Source organism: Trichosurus vulpecula, chromosome 2 (assembly GCF_011100635.1).
Source record: "Trichosurus vulpecula isolate mTriVul1 chromosome 2, mTriVul1.pri, whole genome shotgun sequence".
NCBI lineage: Eukaryota > Metazoa > Chordata > Mammalia > Diprotodontia > Phalangeridae > Trichosurus > Trichosurus vulpecula.
Window position 1 is genome coordinate 217520854 of NC_050574.1, and position 20809 is coordinate 217541662.

At 39.8% G+C, this 20809-nt stretch overlaps 1 pseudogene; it reads right to left on the reverse strand.

Annotated features, from left to right (window-relative positions):
* Positions 1 to 4297: 4297 nt before the first annotated feature.
* LOC118836909 lies at positions 4298 to 16672 on the reverse strand (annotated as a pseudogene).
* Positions 16673 to 20809: the final 4137 nt, after the last annotated feature.

The window sequence follows — 20809 nt, forward strand, 5'->3', positions numbered from 1 at the left end:
AGAAAGTATAAAAGCAGAAGAGGGTGATGGACGATGTCAAAGGCTGAAGAGAGGTCAGGAAAGATGAGGAAAAAACTCGAGTTAAAAAACAAACAGTCGCTTTTAGACAGTGAGCTTGACTTAACTTCCTGGACTGAATTATGAACTAGAAAAGGAAGTAGTGATCACAGAGAGCCAAAATGACTTCCTTAAGAACAGGTCATTCCAGACTAACCTCATTTTCCTTTCTGACAGTGGTTCTAGTCTGGTAGGTAAAGGAAATGCTCGAGCTATTGTTTGCCTAGATTTTAATGAAACATTTGGTAACATCTCTCATGCTATTCTTGTGGGAAATGTGGAAAGATTTGGGCTTGACAGTTAGCTAGATTCAGATCTGGCTGAAAGGTATTGTGATTTGGTGGAACTTGAACTCAAAGTCAGAAAGATTGTTCCAATCCTACCTTATATATTAACTACCTGTGTGACCATGGAAACTTATTTGACCTGTGTCTGAATTTCAGCTTCTTTCTCTGTAAAATAGGGATGACAGTATCTCCAGGGTTGTTGTGTGGCTCACATGAGGTAATGTACGCAAAGTTCTTTGCAAACTTTAAAGTGATATGTCAGTGCAAGTTATTATAGAGCTGGACCCAAAGAGTAATTGTTTCAAAAGTACCAGATCAGGAGAATTAGCTGAACAGTAAAAGATCTGGGGGTTTTAGTGAACTATAAGCTCAAATTGAGTCAATAGTCTGATGACGCAGCCAAAAAATGCTAATCGATGTTAGGTTCTGCGAAGAGAAGCATGGTGCTGAGGTGATGGTCCATCTCTGTCCCAGTCAGTTCATATCTGGGGTAATGTATTCCGCTTCTGAGCTCTCCATTTTAGGAAGGATATTGATAAAATGGTGATAAAATAAATTTAATTTAATGATCCTTTATCAAGCATTTACTATGTGTCAGGCAATGTGCAAAGATACAAAGAAAAAAATGAAAAGTTTCTGCCCTCAAGGAGCCTACATTTGATTTGAGAGAAACACGTAACTGTATAAATAAATACAAAATATATACAAAGAAATTTCTTTGAGGAGGAAACAAGTTTAATATGAAGCATAGTTAACAATAGAACAGGGGCTCCTAAAGGATAATGGAAGTGTTGGGAAGACTGGGAGAGGACACCAGAAGAATAGAGTTGATACGGATGAGAAGGAAAGAAGGAAGGAAGGAAAAAAGGAAGGAAGGAAGGAAAGAAACAAGACTTTATTATTAAGTGCCTACTATATTCCAGGTACTTTGTTAAGTGCTATAAAAATATTATTTCATTTGGTCTTCACAATACTACGAGGTACTTGCTATTATGTCCCCATTTTACAGTTAAGGAAACTGAGGCATATAGAAGTGAAATGACATGTCCAGTGTCACATAACTAGGAAGTGTTGCAGATGGATTTTAATTTGGGGCACCTAGGTGGCACAGTGCTAGGCCTGCAGTCCAGAAGACCCATCTCCCTGAGTTCAAATCCAGCCAAAGACACTTACTAGCTATGTGACCCTGGTAAGTTACCTCATCCTGGTTGCCTCAGTTTCCTCATTTGTAAAATGAGCTAGAGAAGGAAATGGCAAACTACTCCAGTGTCTTTGCCAAGAAAACACCAAATGGGGTCACAAAGAATCAGACATTAACTGGAAGGACTCGGCAGCAACAACAACTCTCTGATTCCAAGCCTAGCACTCTGCCCAATGTGCCACCTAGCTGGGATGAGCGGAAAGGAAAATTTTTTTTTTTATATTTTTCTGAAATTTCCCTCTCTGAAACTCTCACTCATTGATCCTGTGTTCTACTTTCCAGAGTCATGAAGAATAAGTTCCAATCCATTTGACAATGCTCAGATATTTGAAGACAGTTACTATGCCCCCCAAAGCTGCTCATCTTCAAATGACCAAAGGAACTTTACAGAAATGAAATATATAATAGCTAAATCCACTAGGTTTCCCTTGAACAGCAGCCCTCCTTAAAATGTAGCTACTTTAACCTGTGACCTTGGCCTTTTGGTCCTTGTTTTTATTTTCTCATTTGTGGTTAGTTAACTGCAACATTTCTATGATACTTCATCATTCAATGCAACTGAATTGTGAAAGCACATAATAGACTTATAGAACCTGCTGTGGTCTTACAGCTGGCAATAGACAGCCATAAAATAGAACCATCTTGATCATTTTCAAAACTCTGAGCTAAGAATCTGCATATCACGACTAAGGCTGATGCAATTGGAAATAGCAAATCTGTTTGGCCTTGGAATTCAGGAATTAGTAGCCAGCTGCCAAGTCTTCCCTAACAACCGGGCATGAGTACAGTTCATTCTTTTGAGTTTCAAATACCAAAGGCAGGACAGAGGCTTTAGGCATTTCTTTCCTTTTCTAGGAGGAAAATCTTCCTGTTACCAGCACCACCCCCCCCCAACTCTGCCCCCCCAGGATTTCAGGACACAGGAATTTTCTAGGTTAGGCAACACTGATAAACAAGGAAGCAAGCAATAGAAAAAGGGTAGGGACTAAACATCTTTGAAGATTTTTGTTATCATTGGTTTTTTTTAAACATCCATAATGATCTCTCACTTCCTACCTTATGGAATAGATGACTGACCTCTTAAAACATGATGCCTCTAGGATACATTTATTTTGGTATCTTTTTTTGAGGTCCCTAGGCCCCACCACCTTTTTCCAAGGTGAGCTGGAAAAGTTTTCAGAAGAAACAAAAGAGCTTGAGAGTAGACAATAATAACCACTATGAAAAGAGTATCAGATTTAAAAAAAAATTAACTTATCTAGGCCCTAGTAGGGTACCTAGATGCTTTTGTAGTATCAGTCAGTCAATAAACATTGATTAAGTGCCTACTATGTGCCAGGAATTGTGTTAAGCACTGGGGATATGAAGAAAGGCAAAAGTTGGTCCTGCCCGCAAGGAGCTTACAGTCTAAGGGGAAAAGACAACATTCAAACAATCTACATACAGTATAAATTGGAGACCATCAACAGAGTAAGGTGCTAAAATTAAGAAGCGTTAGGAAGGGCTTCTTGTATGAAGTAGGAATTCAGCTGGTGTTGAAGAAATCCGGGGAAGTCCAGACTGCAGATGAGGAAGAAAAGCATTCCAAGCAGGAGAGATAGCTCGAGAAAATGCCCCCAGGGTTGGGAGATGGAGGGTCCTGCTCAAGGTGGAGCAAAGAGACCAATGCCATAGTATGTGGTGGGGAGGAAGAAGGCAAGGAAGGAAGAGCAGAATTTAAGGAAAAAGTCATTTGAAGAGGGAACGATGTCTTTACCATCATAACTGGTTTGTTGAAGCCCCTTCTAGCTATCCATAATGCTTCCATACCTTCTACCTCCAGTTCACCTTCTCCTTAATCTACTACATACCTCTCCCATGGCTACCATCTACTTTTCTCCATTCCCCTAGCTCCTCCTTCTTTATCCCATGCAATATTATTAAGACATGAAATAACACAAAATAAGTAAAAAGGAAAAAAATTAAATCTATCATATGGGTACATAGTTATACTTTCCTGTAAATGAATGCAACATTTCTTGTGACCTTTTAAATATACACTCATCTTTTTGCAATCTTCTTTATAAAGAATATTCTTAGAGGCCAGAAACTGTCTTCTGTTATTAATTTTGTAATGAAGAGTGTTGCTCAAAGCCTAGGGCTACAACTTGCTACCAGCCATGTATATAATAAAGGCAAAAAATTGGAGTAGAGTATCTAGGTGTTTGAGGTGGAGAGTGATGACCTTCAGGGACTTCACTTAGGGGGTTTAGATCCTTTGCCTTTCCCTCTATTATTTATTTGAATGAGAGGTCAAAAAGAATTTTAGGATTGTGGGGGTAAGGTGGGATGTGTACATCCAGACAGTCTTTGGTAGCTTGTTGAAGGACCAGGCTCTAAAATGTATCTGAAGAGGTACAGTGGCAGTCAGACATGGAGTGGGAGTAATGAAGTTTTCTAACCATAAGTCAGACAGAGGTTTGGGATGGTAACCCTGTCCTTTTTGCGTAGGAAGTTGAAGGTAAAAATAAACTGTGCCTCTGGCTACCATTTATCTGAGGTTAGTCCTGGGGAAGGGAACTCCTTTTGGTAAGGAAAAGTCAACACAGTTAAAGCTCTGGGAACAGGGAGGCTTCCCTTATGGAGAAAGCAGCTAAGGCTTGGATTCTTTCCTTTAGTCCAAGACTGGGTTTCTGTGGGCCATGCCTTTCTAAAATAGCTAAAGCTTAAGCCTGGGTACTTTGCTAAAAGAGAGACAGCAGAGCTTCCTTTTCTAAGGCAGATGCAGCACTTTAGTTGAGGGGTCCAGCTGAAGCCAGAAGCCAAGAACAGAGAGGAGCTTTACAACCTTGCGTCCATTGGAATCATGTCTGATGGTGAATGAGGTACCTGTGGAGAAAGACATACTAGCAAGTATAGGGTGATCAGCAGGGAGTAACAGCCAGCAGAGACTGCATATCACACTAAGGTACCCTGCAAAGACTACATACTACAATAAACTAGCAGGGACTAGGCTCACTAGATGGAGGACCACCAAAAAACAATAATGACCCTGTAGCACTAGTGTTATTAGGCTCAGTTCTGCCATGGAGACCCCATCAGAAATTAGGAGCCTGGAAGAAGTCCTGGCAAAGCCACAACCATTTTGCAACGTCTGTTGATGTCACTGTTTGTTTTGGCCCTCCTTGGGAAAGTTTGGTAGGTAGCCAAGGTGACAAAGGGCAGTACTCAAAGTACAGTTGAGCGAGGCATTCAGGGTGGATCTCTTGGGAAAGAGCGAGAGAAAAAATGCTTTACTGGACATAGCTACAAAGGTTACACGAGGTCAACAAAACAAATTTAGGTTTGAACAAGTAAAACACCACCAAAAGCCTGAGAACAAATTGAGTTTGACAAGATATACCTTACACTGGTGGGAGAAAAGTTTGGTCCTTAGGAGTGCCCCAAAATACATAATACATACATACATACATGTATGTATCTCAATATCTCTTTATTATGTATGTATGTATATCATAGATACATACACACATAGAAGCAGAGACAGGGAGACATATCCATATCTATATCATGTAATTGTTTAGTCATTTTTCAGTCTAACTTTTTGTGACCCCATTTGGAGTTTTCTTGGCAAAGATGCTCGAGTGATTTGCCATTTCCTTCTCTAGCCTATTTTACAGGTGAGGAAACTGAGGCAAACAAGGTTAAGTGACTTCTTCAGGGTCACACAGCTAGTAAGTATGTGAGGCCAGATTTGAATTCAGAAAGATGAGTCTTGCTAACTCCAGGCCTGGGGCTCTATCCAGTGTACCTAGCTGCCCTATCATATAACACATACATACACACACACGTATATGTATGTGTATATATGTGTACACACACCCATAGAAACAGATAGATACAAAGACTGAGAAAGAGTCCATTGGACAATCTGGATGACATTTTAGTTTAAATACTGTTGTTAATTAATATACATGCTTTAGGCAAGTTGATGATATCCATTAAGTAGGTCTCACTAATAAATGTGGAAAGAGGTAAAAAAATCTAGCAGTGTCTTTGATCCACCTACTTAATTATTTAATAAGGAAGGAATGCAAAAAGCTTCCTCAGTGGTTAGTTGCTATGTGAATATAATGAATACTTATAGCCAGGAAGATATAGGGCAAAGTAACTTTAAAAAAGCTATTCTGTTTCCTACAGACCAGATTTATGCCACTATAATTCTCTAGAGCCTTCCATACTTTAATAAACCCATGATCTAATTATGTGAGTATTCTGTCCAATTAACAATGCAAACAGAATCCCATTTATGTCTTTTTTCACATTTATTTAATTTTTAATTTATGGAATAAAACAAGCCCTTTCATAGCAAAGTATAATAAAAAAAGATGATTGCACATGAAACTGCAAATCTATTATGTACAACTTGCTATTCCTTTTAAATATATAATAAAGTTATCATGTATATTTCTTTTTTTTCTCCTGTCTTTTCTTCTGTCTCCTCTCCCCTCTCCCCCCATGGCTACCATTGAACACAAATGTACCATCTACATCTTCTCATTCTGTGTGGCTCTTGTCCATAGTCTGGTGAATCCCCTACTTGGGGTTTGCCAGTGTTGGGTGGGGTGTCTTCCTTCCTCTAGATTGCTTCCCACTTTGTAAGCATCCTATGGAGAAGTACACAGGCTATCCATTCATCTTTTGCCCTTGATCTCGCCTCACGATGAGCTCAGTTTTTCTGGTCACATGTCTCTCACTGACGTCATCATCCAACCTCTCTTACATAATTCTTTGTTTACAGTGTATTGCAGCCTAGTTATTCCTCTCTCCCCATGCCTCTCTATGTCCCTTTGGGTGATATTCCCCTTTAGTTCCTTAAAAACCACGGTATTTCATAACATGGCCTTGGCATCACTGGGAGATTTATCTTTTCTTTTCTTTTTGGTGACTAGGGATGGTTCAAAGCTGTGATTTCACTAATGTAAAAAACTCCTGATGTGAAAAGTATGTTTCAAATGGAGCACTTGGACCGTGTCTTCCTGCAGTCTAAGACCGACAATACCTAACATTTATGTAGCACTTCTTATGTGCCAGACACTGCGCTAAGCACTTTACAAATCCTCAAAACAACCCTACGAGGTAGGTGCTATTATTGTTCTCATTTTAGAGGTGAGGAAACTGAGGCAAACAGCTCACACGTGTCCAGGATCACACAGCTAGTGAGTGTCTGAGGCTGGACTTGAATTTAGGTATTCTGATCTCCAGAGCCAGCACTCTATGCACTATGGCGCCACCTAGTGGCAAACCCAATGCGGCTTCCAACCAGAGAACCCTTGGTTTGGACCCATGATTTCATTAGTGAAGAGAAGCTCTCTGGTGAGGAAATTTCTCCTACCTACGTAGAGCTGTGATTTCTGGGGCACTGAGAAATTGAGTGACACCCAGAATCATGCATCCAGTGTGTGCCAGAGGCACACTTTAGGTCTGGTTGACATTGACATCAGCTTTCTGTCCACTTTCTGTCTCCTACTCCAGGCTTTCTCTCAATCAGAGAATGTTTCTGTTAAAAAGTATGGGACTCTGTTTCGGGGAGAACTTGTAACTCATTAAAGGTACCAGATAATTTCCTAAAGGCAATCTGCTTCTACCTTCTTCCTCTTATTTAAGTCTTAGTATAGCTCATTGTTTATGAAAGATACAATACATACCTATATATATGTTTACACAGAATTATATAAATACATATACATATGTGCACACACATAAACCTCATATGTGCTCTATGTTATATGTATAGTTTCATATTTTAGTATGTTAAATAAATATTTTTCATCTACTTTATTTTTCCTATGTTGATAGTATGAAGTATTTGACTGGTCTCTCCTGGGGGGTTTGCAGCATTCTAGGGCTATCACTCCAAAACTGGAGCATCTGGAAGATCTCACCTGCCTTGGACATAATCCTCTGTAGAGACAAACACCTTTAGCGAGTGTATGATTACTTATTTTGTTATTTCCTGGATATCAATAATTACACGGTTGTCAAAGTGTTGTTATATCCTTCAAGGAGGAAATCTTGTATGATTTTGACATACGCACGAAAGACAACTTGTTGGAGAAGACCCCATGAGGTAACAGTTTGCTTTTATGGTATCAAATGCTTCCATAGTATATAAGATATAGTATATAGGATCAATATCTACCAGAGTTCTTTTCTCACCCCTCCCCCTACAACATGGCTTAGGAAACTGAGAGAAAGCCAGGCCACAGCTGAAATTGTGCTTCTCTTGACACAGCTTTCTAGCAGCCTCTGACTGTGTTGATAGACATAAAACATCCCATGTTGGTGAGGAAAAGGGAGTACCTCCACGTTGTCGGATGTATCGATACCCCATAAGTCCTTACGTACTGCTCTGCTGACTAGACTTATTTCCATATGGAGATAAAGGAAGTTGCAGTGTATAGAAACTAAGTGCCACCATATCCTTGTTGCGCATTCTTGCCAAGTTAGGGCTAAGCAAACCTCTTTTTGTTAACTGTTCAGTGACTCACAAGTGCTTTTTTTGTTCTCAGATCAAATCAGAACCAATAAGGTGCCAATATCAGGCCCACTGGAAAGTACAAACAATAAACACAGTGGGATCTCAGGCTCTCTACACATTTCAGTCAATTGTGTCATTATAGAGTGATCTGCTGCACAATATTGTTTGTGAAAACCTTCCTTTTCCCCTCTCATGCCTTCATAGAAGATGCCCTCAATACATGTATAGGTTATTCTCTTAAGTTTTTTTTTGTTGAGATGAGAGAGTAAGCATATGGATTAATAGATATTAATAATTTCTCAGTATGAACAAGATCCAAGTTCCTTCTCTCCCCCTAGCTTTTAACTTTCTGCTCTCTTTCATATACCTTTGGAATCTATGACTCAGCAGCTTCAAAATTGTGTCTCATCCACCTTAGACTTCCTCTTCAGATATATTGTCTAGTTATATCACCACTCCCATCTTTATTCTCTTTCCTTTTCTACTTCTTAATTCAGTATGACAGTCAGTCCAAATGTTATGGCTGATGGAGACAAGACTTTGTTTTAAAAATGCTTTTTTTAATATTGTTTGTATCTTCATTCTATTGGTTCATACATAAATGACTTCAAAATGATTTTACTTAGTTGGGTCATTGGACAGATTTTCTCTGTATTTGTTTCTCATCCCGTTGCTACTCACTGTTTTATGGGGTGGTATTTCTCATAATCACCTACCACCCTCTCTTTTAAGATTTTACAAACAAGTTTATCAGAAAGCCACTGAAAATTAGAGTGCCAAAGTACTCCAGAGGCTATCTAGTCCAACCCATACTTAGAATCTCCCTTCGATCCACTCAAGAGGTAGTCTCCCAGCCTTTATACGAAGACCTCCAGTGAGGGAGAACCTGTTACCTCTAAAGGTACCTAATGTATTTTTGTATGGCTTTAATCTTTTATGTATGTATGTATGTATGTATGTATCTATCTATCTATCTATCTATCTATCTATCTATCTATCTATCTATCTATCTATGTGAGTCAATCAGGGTTAAGTGACTTTCCCAGGGTCACACAGCTAAGAAGTGTCAAGTGTCTGAGGCTGGATTTGAACTCAGCTCCTCCTGACTCCAGGGCTGGTGCTCTATCTACTATGACACCTACTTGCCCCTGTATGGCTTTAATCTTAAGAAATTATTCTGTTCTGGCCAGAATCTTTGAGGTTCTTCCCCTCCCAGACTAATTCTTTTGTGAAGGCAAACTAAGCCATCTTTTGCCTCAATTATTACCTAACCTCTAATTACTGAGTGGGTGTTGCTTCAGACAAATGGAGACCTGAAAAAAGACCTTAGTTTAAAAAGGCCAAGGTCTCCCACTGCATCCTGGGCCATCAACAATGGTATTGACTTATGTCTTGCCACTGGACTCAGATGACTTTGAAGTAGAGAGTGAGGCTGACTTGGTACAGCCCTGCCTCACTTAAATCCAATTCACTTGCAAGCCAAGAAATCACTCTCCTGATGTCATTGGTCCTCTTTGAGAACAAAGGACAAACAATAATAACATCTTTTCTAGATACTTACTATCGCTTTAATGATTTGTTGTTGTTCAATCATTTCAGTCGTGTCAGACTCTTTGTGACCTCATTTGGGGTTTTCTTGGCAAAGATACTAGAGTAATTTACCAATTCCTTCTCTAGCTCACTTTATAGATGAAGAAACTGGCCAACAGGGTTAAGTGACTTACCCAGGGTCACACAGCAGGTCACACAGGCCAGATTTGAACTCAGGAAGATCAAGGCGGTTAGCATACTCATATTCACAGTTTTCATTAACGAATGAATACTTATCAAATGAAAAATGAATTAAGTTTAGATGTACTCAGTGATATTTGTTGACTTAGCCTTCTGCTTCCTGGTACCAGGAAGGCAAACATTGGATTTAATTGAAAATGTTATTTACCAAGGGAGAAAGTAATTGACATATCATTCTGAGACTATTTCAACACTAGTTCCTTCCTTTTTTTTTTCTTTTACGCTATAGTGTTAATATGAGAGGTAACTCTTTTTGTTTCAGTGTAATTGATGGGTGACCTACCTCCAAAATCTTAGGTACTAGATAAAACTAGTTCATTAATCTTGAGTCAAGTTCTCAGACATTCTGGGAAGAAAGTGAATTTGAACACATTTGGACACGAAAGAACTATTATGGACAAATGTGGGTCTCTTCCAAACCACTGAATTGTTGAAAATCTGCTAACATAAATTAAAGATAGATGTAAAGCAATAAATGGCTTATTTTTTTATGGTCAGTTTATATATACTATGTATCCTGAACATGTATTCTGAACTCTACCCAACGTCTGAAGTGAGGGAGGAATAATTAGCAGATTCTTTTATGCTTTTTGTTCTCCTAGCTGACTAATTATCTGCTTATATAAGTAAGATCTTCTTTACTTATTGGGCTTTTTGCATATGAACAAGAATCTTGCATTTCACACCAAGGACCTAAACTCCAGGGAAAAATTCCCCGAACTTTCATATGCTAATTTGCCTAGTCTACACAAAAGACCTTGTTTAATCAGTAAGTTAACAGAAAGTTGAATGCAACAAAAGATTTGCTAACTATTCTTCCCTCATTGCAGATATTATATTTACGCATACAGAATCTGAATGTTATTTTCATTGTCAATATAGGGGACATCTTGGAAAAGTTAACAAAAAATGTGTGTGCTTCCCTGAGGAAATTATTATTTTAAAATTTTAATTTTCTTTCACGTGGTTTGTTCATAATATTGTTTTGTGTATGGGCCATAAAATTGCTTTGAAAAATCTGGTACATTTAGTCTCATAATTGAATTGGAGGTTTTAGGAATCTAAGACTGGCTATATTTCTTGCAACATCAATGGTAAATAATGAAATGATTAGATTGTTTGGAAGCTACATGTTATTTTGCATTCTTACAACTAGGCCCTTTCTCTAGACATGAAAGAGCAAGAATAAAATCAGTCCATACACATTGAATCTGGCTGCAGAGTCACCTTTCCTTAGCTCTCTATTGCTGGTATCTGCCTTACTTGATCTCTGAAGCATATCTACACTGGCACCCAAGCATAACTTCTTCCTTGCTCAACACAGTGAGAATACAAGGACCCTAGGCTCTGGATTCAGTTTCACATTTCCCTCCCACTTCAACAGGTTTCTATAAGTACTCCGATATCACTCTCACTACATGATCAACTTAAGACCATACACAGGCTGCTATGACTAAGAACCAAGCATTCTCATTTCCCTTACTATCTGATAATTCCAAATATCCTGGTAGGAATAAGGGCCAATTCGGCCTCCACACTATGGAAGCACCTTACAACAATTTTTTTGTGTGCTATAAAAGGCAACACCTGTACCCTCTTCTGATTCTGGACCCCACTCTTCCTACCACAGTAGGATATAGGTCAATAAATGAGAATTTGTGTGTTCAAGCAGCTCTGTGAATAAACTAAAAGCTTATTTTAACCTTCTAAAATTAAATCAGGAAAATAATCCTTAACAGATTTTTGTGATGGAAGGAAGTAACATTGAAAATGTTATTGAAAATCTATCATCAAAGAAAGATCATAGAAATGAAAAATAAATACTAGTAAATTTGTCACTTTAAAAGTTTCTCTAAGCAGAGTAGGGGAAAGCAGGGAGTAGATATCCCTTTCTCAGACAGAGTCTTGGTAGACCTGGAGCCATCAGCCTGCATAGACAGGGAAGTTGTACTGGAATTAAATGGATAGACCAAATGGGGCTTTCTTTAACTTGATAATGATGTGAAGGGAATTCTGTGCCAGTTAAGGCAACGTAAGCTGATCTTTGATGAAAGGATGAAATGCGGCTACATGTCAGGTGACCCGGTGAGGAGGGCGAAAGGTTGGGCAGACTAGTGAAGAAATAAACATAAATGGCGTTTCTAATAGCTTGCAGAAGTTGAGTAGGAACAATAGATCAGCAAAGTCACAGGAAGGTAGGCAATCTGTACTGCCATGCAACTTTCAATATCCTTGAATTTCTCTTTCCTTGGTATTTGAAAATATGCCTACCAAGAGTTTGGGGCACAGGAGAGATGAGGAAAGAGCAGTCAGTGCCAAGCACTATATTGGAAATGCACAGGGGAAGAGATTTTCTAGTGGTGAAAGGACTGGGGAGGGGGGCAGAACTAATTATTAGTCCCGGGCTTATTCTCAGAGGTCCAGGTTTTCAATTAACTAAGGCAAAGGGACTTGCATGAGGAGAGACAGGTGATAAGGCTCCCAGAAGCCACTGGTTCAGGGGCACCAGAAACTGATTCTACTTGAGATCTAACTTGGCCCAATAATGCCAGCTCCCTATAGTCTGAGAAGGCAGTTTGTACCTTTGAGTTTGTCTGGGGCATCATGCCAACTTAGTCAAATAGATGAAAGCTTGGGCTGAGGCTATGGAGCAGTTGATTGCTCTCTCTGGTCAGAATTGCCAACAGGGAGTATGGCCCTCTTTCCTCTCTATGCTGTGCCTCAAACAGATGGCAATAAGTTTCTTCAAGAGTAAAGGGACCAGAGCATTAAGGATGCTGGTAAATATATACCTGCACACACTTTGCACTTTCCTCATGGCCACTCTGCTGTATTATCCAGAGTCAACCAGGAGGCAGTGGAAATACCTATTTCAAAAAGTTACTATAAGAAGATCTAGAAAAGAAGCTTTGGGACTTTTAGGCTACTATAGGTTCAGAAAGGAGATAGAATCCAGAATGAAATGATTAATCCATTTTAATTCAACACACACTCATTAAGTGCCTATTATGTGCAAGAAACTGTACAATAGCTAACATTTATATAAAACTTTGGGGCAGTGAGGTGGTGCAGTGGATAGAGTGCTGGGCCTGGAGTCAGAAAAACCTGAGTTCAAATACAGCCTCAGACACTTCCTAGCTGTGTGACCCTGGGCAAGGCACTTAATCCTGTTTGCCTCTCAGTTTCTTCATCTGGAAAATGGGCTGGAAAAAGAAATGGCAAACCATTCTAGCATCTTTGCCAAGAAAACCCCAAATGGGGTCACGAAGAGTTGGATACCACTGAACCACTGAACAACAACAATATAATAATTAATAATTATTAATTAATTAATAATAATTAAGGTCTGCAAAGCATTATATAGAACCATATATACATATGCATATATGTACACATATTTATGCATACACATATATATGTATATGCAAGTGTATGTATGCTGTAGGGGTGCTCCAATTTTGCAAGATTTCCTTTGGTTTCTTGTCTTATGTGACCCATGAAACAAAAGCAAAAATTTTGCAACAGAAAACAGTAAGAAAATAACTATAGAAAGCTAAGAATTGTTTAGTTTATGTGATTCTAACAATGGTCATATCAACATAAGAAAAGAAAACAGAGAGCAAATAATCACAGGTCAATCTCCAGTAACAACATCATTCACTACCATTTCACCTTGCATTCTTGCTGCTGTTGTTTCAGTTCTGTCCGACTCTTAGTGACCCCACTTGGGGTTTTCTTGGCAGAGGTACTGGAGTTATCTGCCATTTCCTTTTCCAACTCATTTTACAGATAAGAAAACTGAGGCAAACAGGGTTAAGTGCCTTGCCCAGGGTCACACAGCTGGTAAGTGTCTGAGGCCAGATTTGAACTCAGGAAAATGAGTCTTTCTGATTCCAGGCCCAGCACCCTATCCTATCCATTGCTCCACCTTACTGCTCCTTCTCTTCCACACTGGAGCTCAAATGATCCCTGTATTGGAAAAAGGTGTCTTCATCTCTGTCTCATATATTTTAATGGTGCTAAGTTAAATTCAAGGAAGAAGCTTCTATTTTCTAGCCAGAGCCCTGTGAAGCTACTCCCTCAAATAATTTTTTTCCTACTGTTAGGAAAAAAAATACCATAGGAAAGGGCCTCCTCTGTAAACCACTGTGAGAACTCACATGTGACTATGGCTATTGGTATCCTCCCTTCACTCTCCTATTGGCCACACTTAAAAAGTGAAAGCAAAGGACAAATCTAATACTATTCTGTCAGTATTATTTTGTTTTGAGGCGGAATGAGGTAAATTCCCTCCTTGCACAAATCTGTGAAGGGTAATTCTGTGTTGATTTGTGCAAAATTCTTTTCTGACATACAGATTGGAGTGCTGTTTTTACTGTTTGCTCTAGAAATCATAATGAGAATATATTACAATAAGTACTAGTCAATTATGTTTCATTTATAATTATATTATTATTATTAAAAAAATAAAACATTATTACATTTTAACATCCTGATGATCCCTAAGGCCCCTTTAGTTTTCAAAATTCTATGATGCTGTTATTTGAATTGAATTGGTTCCTGTCCTTCAGCAAAAAGGTCTTACCTGCCAACTTGTGGACCACTGCACTTGGGAGCTGGAAGAGACCTCGGAGGTCATCTTATCCCCTCATTTTACAGATGAGGAAACTGAGGCCCAAAGAGGCTAAGTGATTTACTCAGAGAGATGGTAAGCATCAGCAGAAGGATATGAACCCAGGTCCTCTGACTCCAGCCTCAGAGATTATCTAGTCCAATCCTTTCTTTTTACAGAGGAGAAGACTCACATTTCCGCTAGGGTGGTGGTGGTATTTGGTTTTCCCTCTCCAACTCACCAAGACCAACTCACTCTGGTTTCCAACTTAATCCTGCTTCTTAGCATTTTATCTTTACAGGCAGAGAACAGTCAAACCAGTGACACCAGCACAGAGAACACCACTGGGCTGTAAGAGAATCAGAGAATCTACCCTTCACATAAGGCAACAACAACAGTCCAAAAACTTCGCTTTAGACTTGAGCTTCAGCCCTGGAGATAACAATAGTAATTATAATGATTCACATTTTCATAGTATTTAGAAAGAGCTTTTGTCGCAAAGATCCTGTGAAGCAAACAGTACAAGTATTAAGACTCCCCCATTTCACAGATGAGGAATACTGAGGTTCTGGGAGGGAAGTGACAAATCCAGGTCTTTAGAGTCCAAGTCCAATGCTCTTTCTGTTACTTGACATCAGCGCACATTCTGCCGGAGTCCTCTTCCCATGCCTGGTGCTCATCTGCCGTTGTCACTTCACTCTTGGAGATTCCGCTAAGCCACAGTCACTATTCCAAGGCCTCGCTCCTCGTTAACTCACTGCTGGATGGTTTCTATTGCCTTGAAATGATTCTAGTTGAAGGGAGGATCTCCCTGGTCTCAGCAGGTCAGGGCGTTTGAGGAGCTAAATAAAGCCTGGAGGTTTTATAAGACAAAGTGTGACAGGAACACCCAGAGGGGAGGATTGGCCAGCCAAGAGGGGCAGGACAAGGGGTCTGGAGAGGCCGGAGGAGTGACAGGGTCTGCTCAACAGGACCACAGAAAGTGGGAGGCAATGAAGAGCACAGCTGCTGTGCCAAAGAGGCGGCGGGTGCTCACCAAGACTTCCCATGGGCTCCCAGCAGGGAAAGAAGGTGGGTGCCAGGAACTCTGGGCTCAAGGGGTAGGAAGAAGGGAGAAGGGGCAGTTTTTACTCTTTTACTTTGGTTTTCACTTCTCTAAGGCCTCTGGGTTATCTTCTTTTTTATTTTCTTCATTAAAAAAATTCTTTGTTTTTGTATTCTCTATCTGTCCATCATGGCTCCTTAGCCATTGTAAGAGCTGAGGTGTGCTGTAAGTGATGATGATATTGGCCCCTGCTCTCCAGAAGGCTGTCATGGCCTGCATCATAGCAGTCTTGAGGTCAAAGGCCCTGGCTTTGGCCCCATGCCATAGCATGGCGAACTCCCCAGAAACGGGATACACAGTGTGCTTGTTCTTCACTTCTCTTACAACATCCAAGTATGGCAACCCTGGCTTGACCATTAGGATATCTACTTCCTCCTGGACATCTCAATCCCCAGCTCAAAGGGCCAGGCCCCAAGCCCCAGGAGGCAATTGATAATAGCATCGGTCACCAAAAGCTGGGCTAGACTGTGCTGCATCCTGGAAAGAACCATAGAAGAAGCAAACTTGGCACTGTACTCATCACTGAAACCTTGTTGCCAAGCCCATGGGTAATCAGTGGCTCTTTGATGGCAGCAATTCACCTATCCATCATGTCTGATGGAGCCACCACCTGGAAGCCTGCCTTGGCATAGACTAGAGCAATTTCTTCCAACCTCCTGCTGCTGTCCTCAGCCCAGAATGATCTATCCTCTCTCAGGAGCCCACAGTGAGCATGTGAGGTGTAGGGACACAGGCGCACATTACAGGCCACCAGGAGACTGGGAAACACCTTGCACAGCAGATGGATTGCCTGAATGGCCGGGCTGTCTTCTGTGTCAGCTCCTGAGCCCAACTCATCCTTGGTGACTTTGCTGGGTACCCCAAAGATCAGGACACTTCGTAGGCACTTGGCTGCTAAGGGCTGAAGCATCTCTTTCAGTTTATTCACACCATACCTGGCAATGCCAGGAAGGCTGCTGATTGGTTGCACAACATCAGGTATATCTGTGACAAAGATGGGGTAAACGAGATTGGAGGCATCGAAGGTGCTGGCTGCAGTCTGCCAGTTTCGCAACAGGGGGTGGAAGTAGCCTCTGTGAAGCAAGGACTCTGGCTGCATGACTGAGGCATAGCAGGAGTTCAGGAGGGACTGCGGAGATGCCAAGATCGCTGCTGTTCCAGGAGCTTGCTGCTGTGGTTCTAAGTAAGCCCACGTGGGGCGATAATTACATTATATATTTAATTTACAATTATATTATATTTCCAGGTATTTGAACACATGATGAAATAGTTCCATTTATCGGGTAAATACCAATTAAGAAATAATCTCACAATTATCAGATTGGAAACCAAGTTCTAACCTCCCAAATATTTTAATTCAGTAGAAATAAAAATTTAAAAAAGACCTCTTTTACTAATGCAGGTTCATTTCTTTCTGCAAGATTTGAATCTGATATGGACAAAATGACATGTCTCGCTTCTTTGGTAGTTATAATTTCTGATATTGCAAGAAGTCAGGGTATCTCCAATTTTGTCAAGGAATGTTGTAAAATTTTCCAAGGTATAAAGATCCAAAAATTGACTTCATCCAGAAAAAAGAAGGCTACATAACATGATTTTGAGAAGTTAAAAGTATTGGAATAATCAAACTCCAAAGATATTGGAATAGCTTTTCTAGAATCTTCATCATTGTGGGAAAACTTTAGAAGGAGATCTAAATAGGTGGCTAGGTGGTATAGTGGACTGAGTGCCAGCCCTGGAGTCAGAAGGACTAGCTGTGTAAGCTAGTCACTTCACCCTGTTTGCCTCAGTTTCCTCATCTGTAAAATGAGCTGGAGAAGGAAATGGCAAATTGCTTCAGTATCTTTGCCAGGAAAACCCCAGATGTGGTCATGCAGAGTCTGAAAAGATCGAACAACAACAGGCTTACTTTACTTTAGCCTCCTAAAGCTATATTTTTCATGTTCTCCTTTTCATTTGTCAAATAGTTTTTTCTTTCTTTGTCTGATGTCCTTTATAAATGTTTTTTTTAGTTTTAAGGCTGTTATTAAAATATATTAAATATTACCTATTATTTCAAAATAGAGTACACTGCCTGATAAGTAGAGTATCTCGCAAATGTATTATGTGTTGTCTTTCTAAAGACTTTCAAATATGTGTGTAGCTGTTCTGCTGTGTGATGGGAGAGTATATTTACAATGTGCTTTTGGAACAATTCACACTTCTCTTTTTCAACTTCCCGCTCTAGAAGCAGCACACGTTGCCAGTCACTAGTTTGAAAACCTCCATCATAGGGCAGCTAGGTGCTGGGCCTGAAGCCAGGAAGAGTCATCTTCCTAAGTTCAAATCTGACCTTAGATGCTTACTAGCTGTGTGACCCTGGGCAAGTCACTTAACCTTCTTTGTTTCAGTTTCCTCATTTGTCAAATGAGCTGGAGAAGGAAATGGCAAACCATTCCAATATCTTTTCCAAGAAAATCCCAAATGGGGTCATGAGCTCGGACATGACTGACTGAAACAACAACAAATCCTTTTATAGATTATTGATATATTTTAAAATGAGCTTTAAATTTTTTTTTTTAAATAAAGCTTAGGGCTGCTACAGAAGTTTGAATTTTCCTGAAGGTGATCCATGCCACTTTTCTTCTCTGGTGTAGTTGTGGCCCCACATCTTTGTCAATTTATACTTATTGTCTATTGTACACACACACACACACACACACACACACACACACGCACACATATACACACATACACATGCAAGTTGTAAGAGGTTGTCCACCTAACCACACGTCATAAGTTGGGCCTTAGGTGCTCTTCATCCATTTGGCTTTTCCCATGTGGATAGTTAAGTCAAACTTTCTTGAACAATAGATCTCTTCCAAGAAGGTCTGCAATATTTTTGAGCTTCATATAAATAGTACAATGTCATCTCCAACCAGGAGGACAAAGTCACAATATATAGTCAATACTTCTTCAACATGTACTCTGTATTGACTCTCTTTCATGATGGCCACAAATCAAGAAAAACAATAGGCCCCAAAGAATTAAAAATGATCACTGCTTAGAGAGCAAATGAGAGGGACATCCTTAGGGTGAAGAGGCTGAATGAGTAAGGGACTTGGAAGAAGAACTGGTATCTAGGATGCCATCAAAGAAATGTATGAATGAAAAAGATTATGGGCTCATCATATGATGAGAGTAAGAGATAACACATAGACAGTCTGAATGTTCCACTCGATGCCAGGAGAAAATGGAGAAAGACCCTGTAGCATGTCAGGAGGGCATGGGACTATTGAGGCAAACAGACCAGAGTCATATAGAATGGATAGTCAAGGATGGGTCATGTTTGGCATTGGTAGAGGAAAAATCTAAAGTGATAATGTCACAGATCCATTTGAATATTTGCATTCTTAAACAATGCAGTACATTCATATATTTATCTATGAAGTTTTCTGTGTGCGTTTGAACATGGGTATTTTGTTCAGTGCTCCATGATTAGGCATTTACATTCAGCACAGTTTGCCTTCTATTATTCCTTTGTAAATAACAAACATAGAGCATAAATTAGAAAAACTTTACAATGAGATAAACCTTCTCTCATCCACTTATCACAATTATAAATGTAGAATCTTTAGAATTTAAAGGGATATCTTTTACTCTCTCCTCTATTGCACTGCCTTTCTGGTCCTCTTACAGTGAAGCAAAGAAACCACTTGATTTCCTAATTTAAACACTGTATTTTACCAACTGAACTCATGAAGAAATATGATTTTATGTGTATTTGTTGACAGTTGGGTCTGTTACATATTTATTGATAAAAATAAAAACAGAATAAAGCCCAGTAACAGTGACAAGCACTACTAACTCTATGTCCCAAAGAGATCCAAGAAAAGGGGAAAAGACCTGTATGTACAAGCATATTGATAGCAACTCTTTTGTGGTGGCGGAACAAGGAGAACATCATATACAAAAACAGCATTATTTTAAGGATGTTCAACTGTGAAATTCTTAGCTATTCTGATCAATACAATGATCCATGACAATTCCAAAGGACCCATGATTAAAAAATGCTATCTACTTCCAGAGAGACATCTGATGAACCCTGAGTGCAGATTGAAGCATGCTTTTTTTCACTTTCTTTATGTTTCTTGCTTTTTATTATGATGATGATTATTATAGCCAATATGAAAATATGTTTTGTATGACTTCACATGTATAATTGATATCATATTGCTTACCTTCTTAATGAATGGGGGAGGGGGAGAGAATTTCAGAAGGTTTATGAACTTGGGTGTGAAAAAAATTACATCTTTATTTTCACTAAGCTCTATTTCAATGTTAAAAATAAATACATTTAAAAAAATTGTCCTTATTTTCAAGGAGCTCAGAATCTAATTGAGAAAAATAGACAAATATGTGAAAAACGTAAACCGGAAGAAATAATTGTCAAATTTTGTGGGGAAGGACTCATAGAATCTTAGAGTTATAAGGGAACTTAATATCTTCTTATCTAGCCCAGCCTCTCGATAAAGTAGGAATAACCTCTCTGACAATCTGTTATTTTGAGGCTGAGTCTCCCTATCTTGTCCAGGCTGAAAGTCTACGTACAGGCTGACCCTATTGCTGCTCAGCATAGTTGACTCACTCTGTTCCTAAGCTGGATGGGCTCACCTCTATTTAGGCAATATGGTGGCTCCCCCGCTCCAAGGGGACATCTGCTGGACTTGATGCGGATGACTGGAGGGTTTTAGCCCTACCATAGCTCAGAGCTTCCCAACCCAAGCAACTCATCAGCCTACGCCTCCCATAGGAGTAGGATTACAGACCAGTACCACTTCATTGGGTTCCTCTCTGAAATTCCTGACTGGCCTCTGCTTCCATTGACAAGGAGCTCACTACCTTGCTATCTCACAAGAGAGCCTATTCCTCTGTCGGATTGCAAATAACAATTGTTTTCTGTTCTGGCCAGAAACTCTGAGGGTCTTCCCCTCCCAGACCGATTCTTCTGTGAAGGCAAACTAGGCCATCTTTTGCCTCAATTCTTACCTACCCTTTAATTACTGAATGGGTCGGACAAACTGAGACCTGGGAAAGACCTTAACTTAAAAAGTCCAAAGTCTCCCACTGCATCCTGGGCCACAGCCAGTGATCTTGACTTATGTCTTTCCACTGGAGTCAGATGATTCTGGAGGAGAGAGTGAAGCTGATGACTTTGCACGGCTCTGCCTCACTCAGATCCAATTCACTGGCAAGT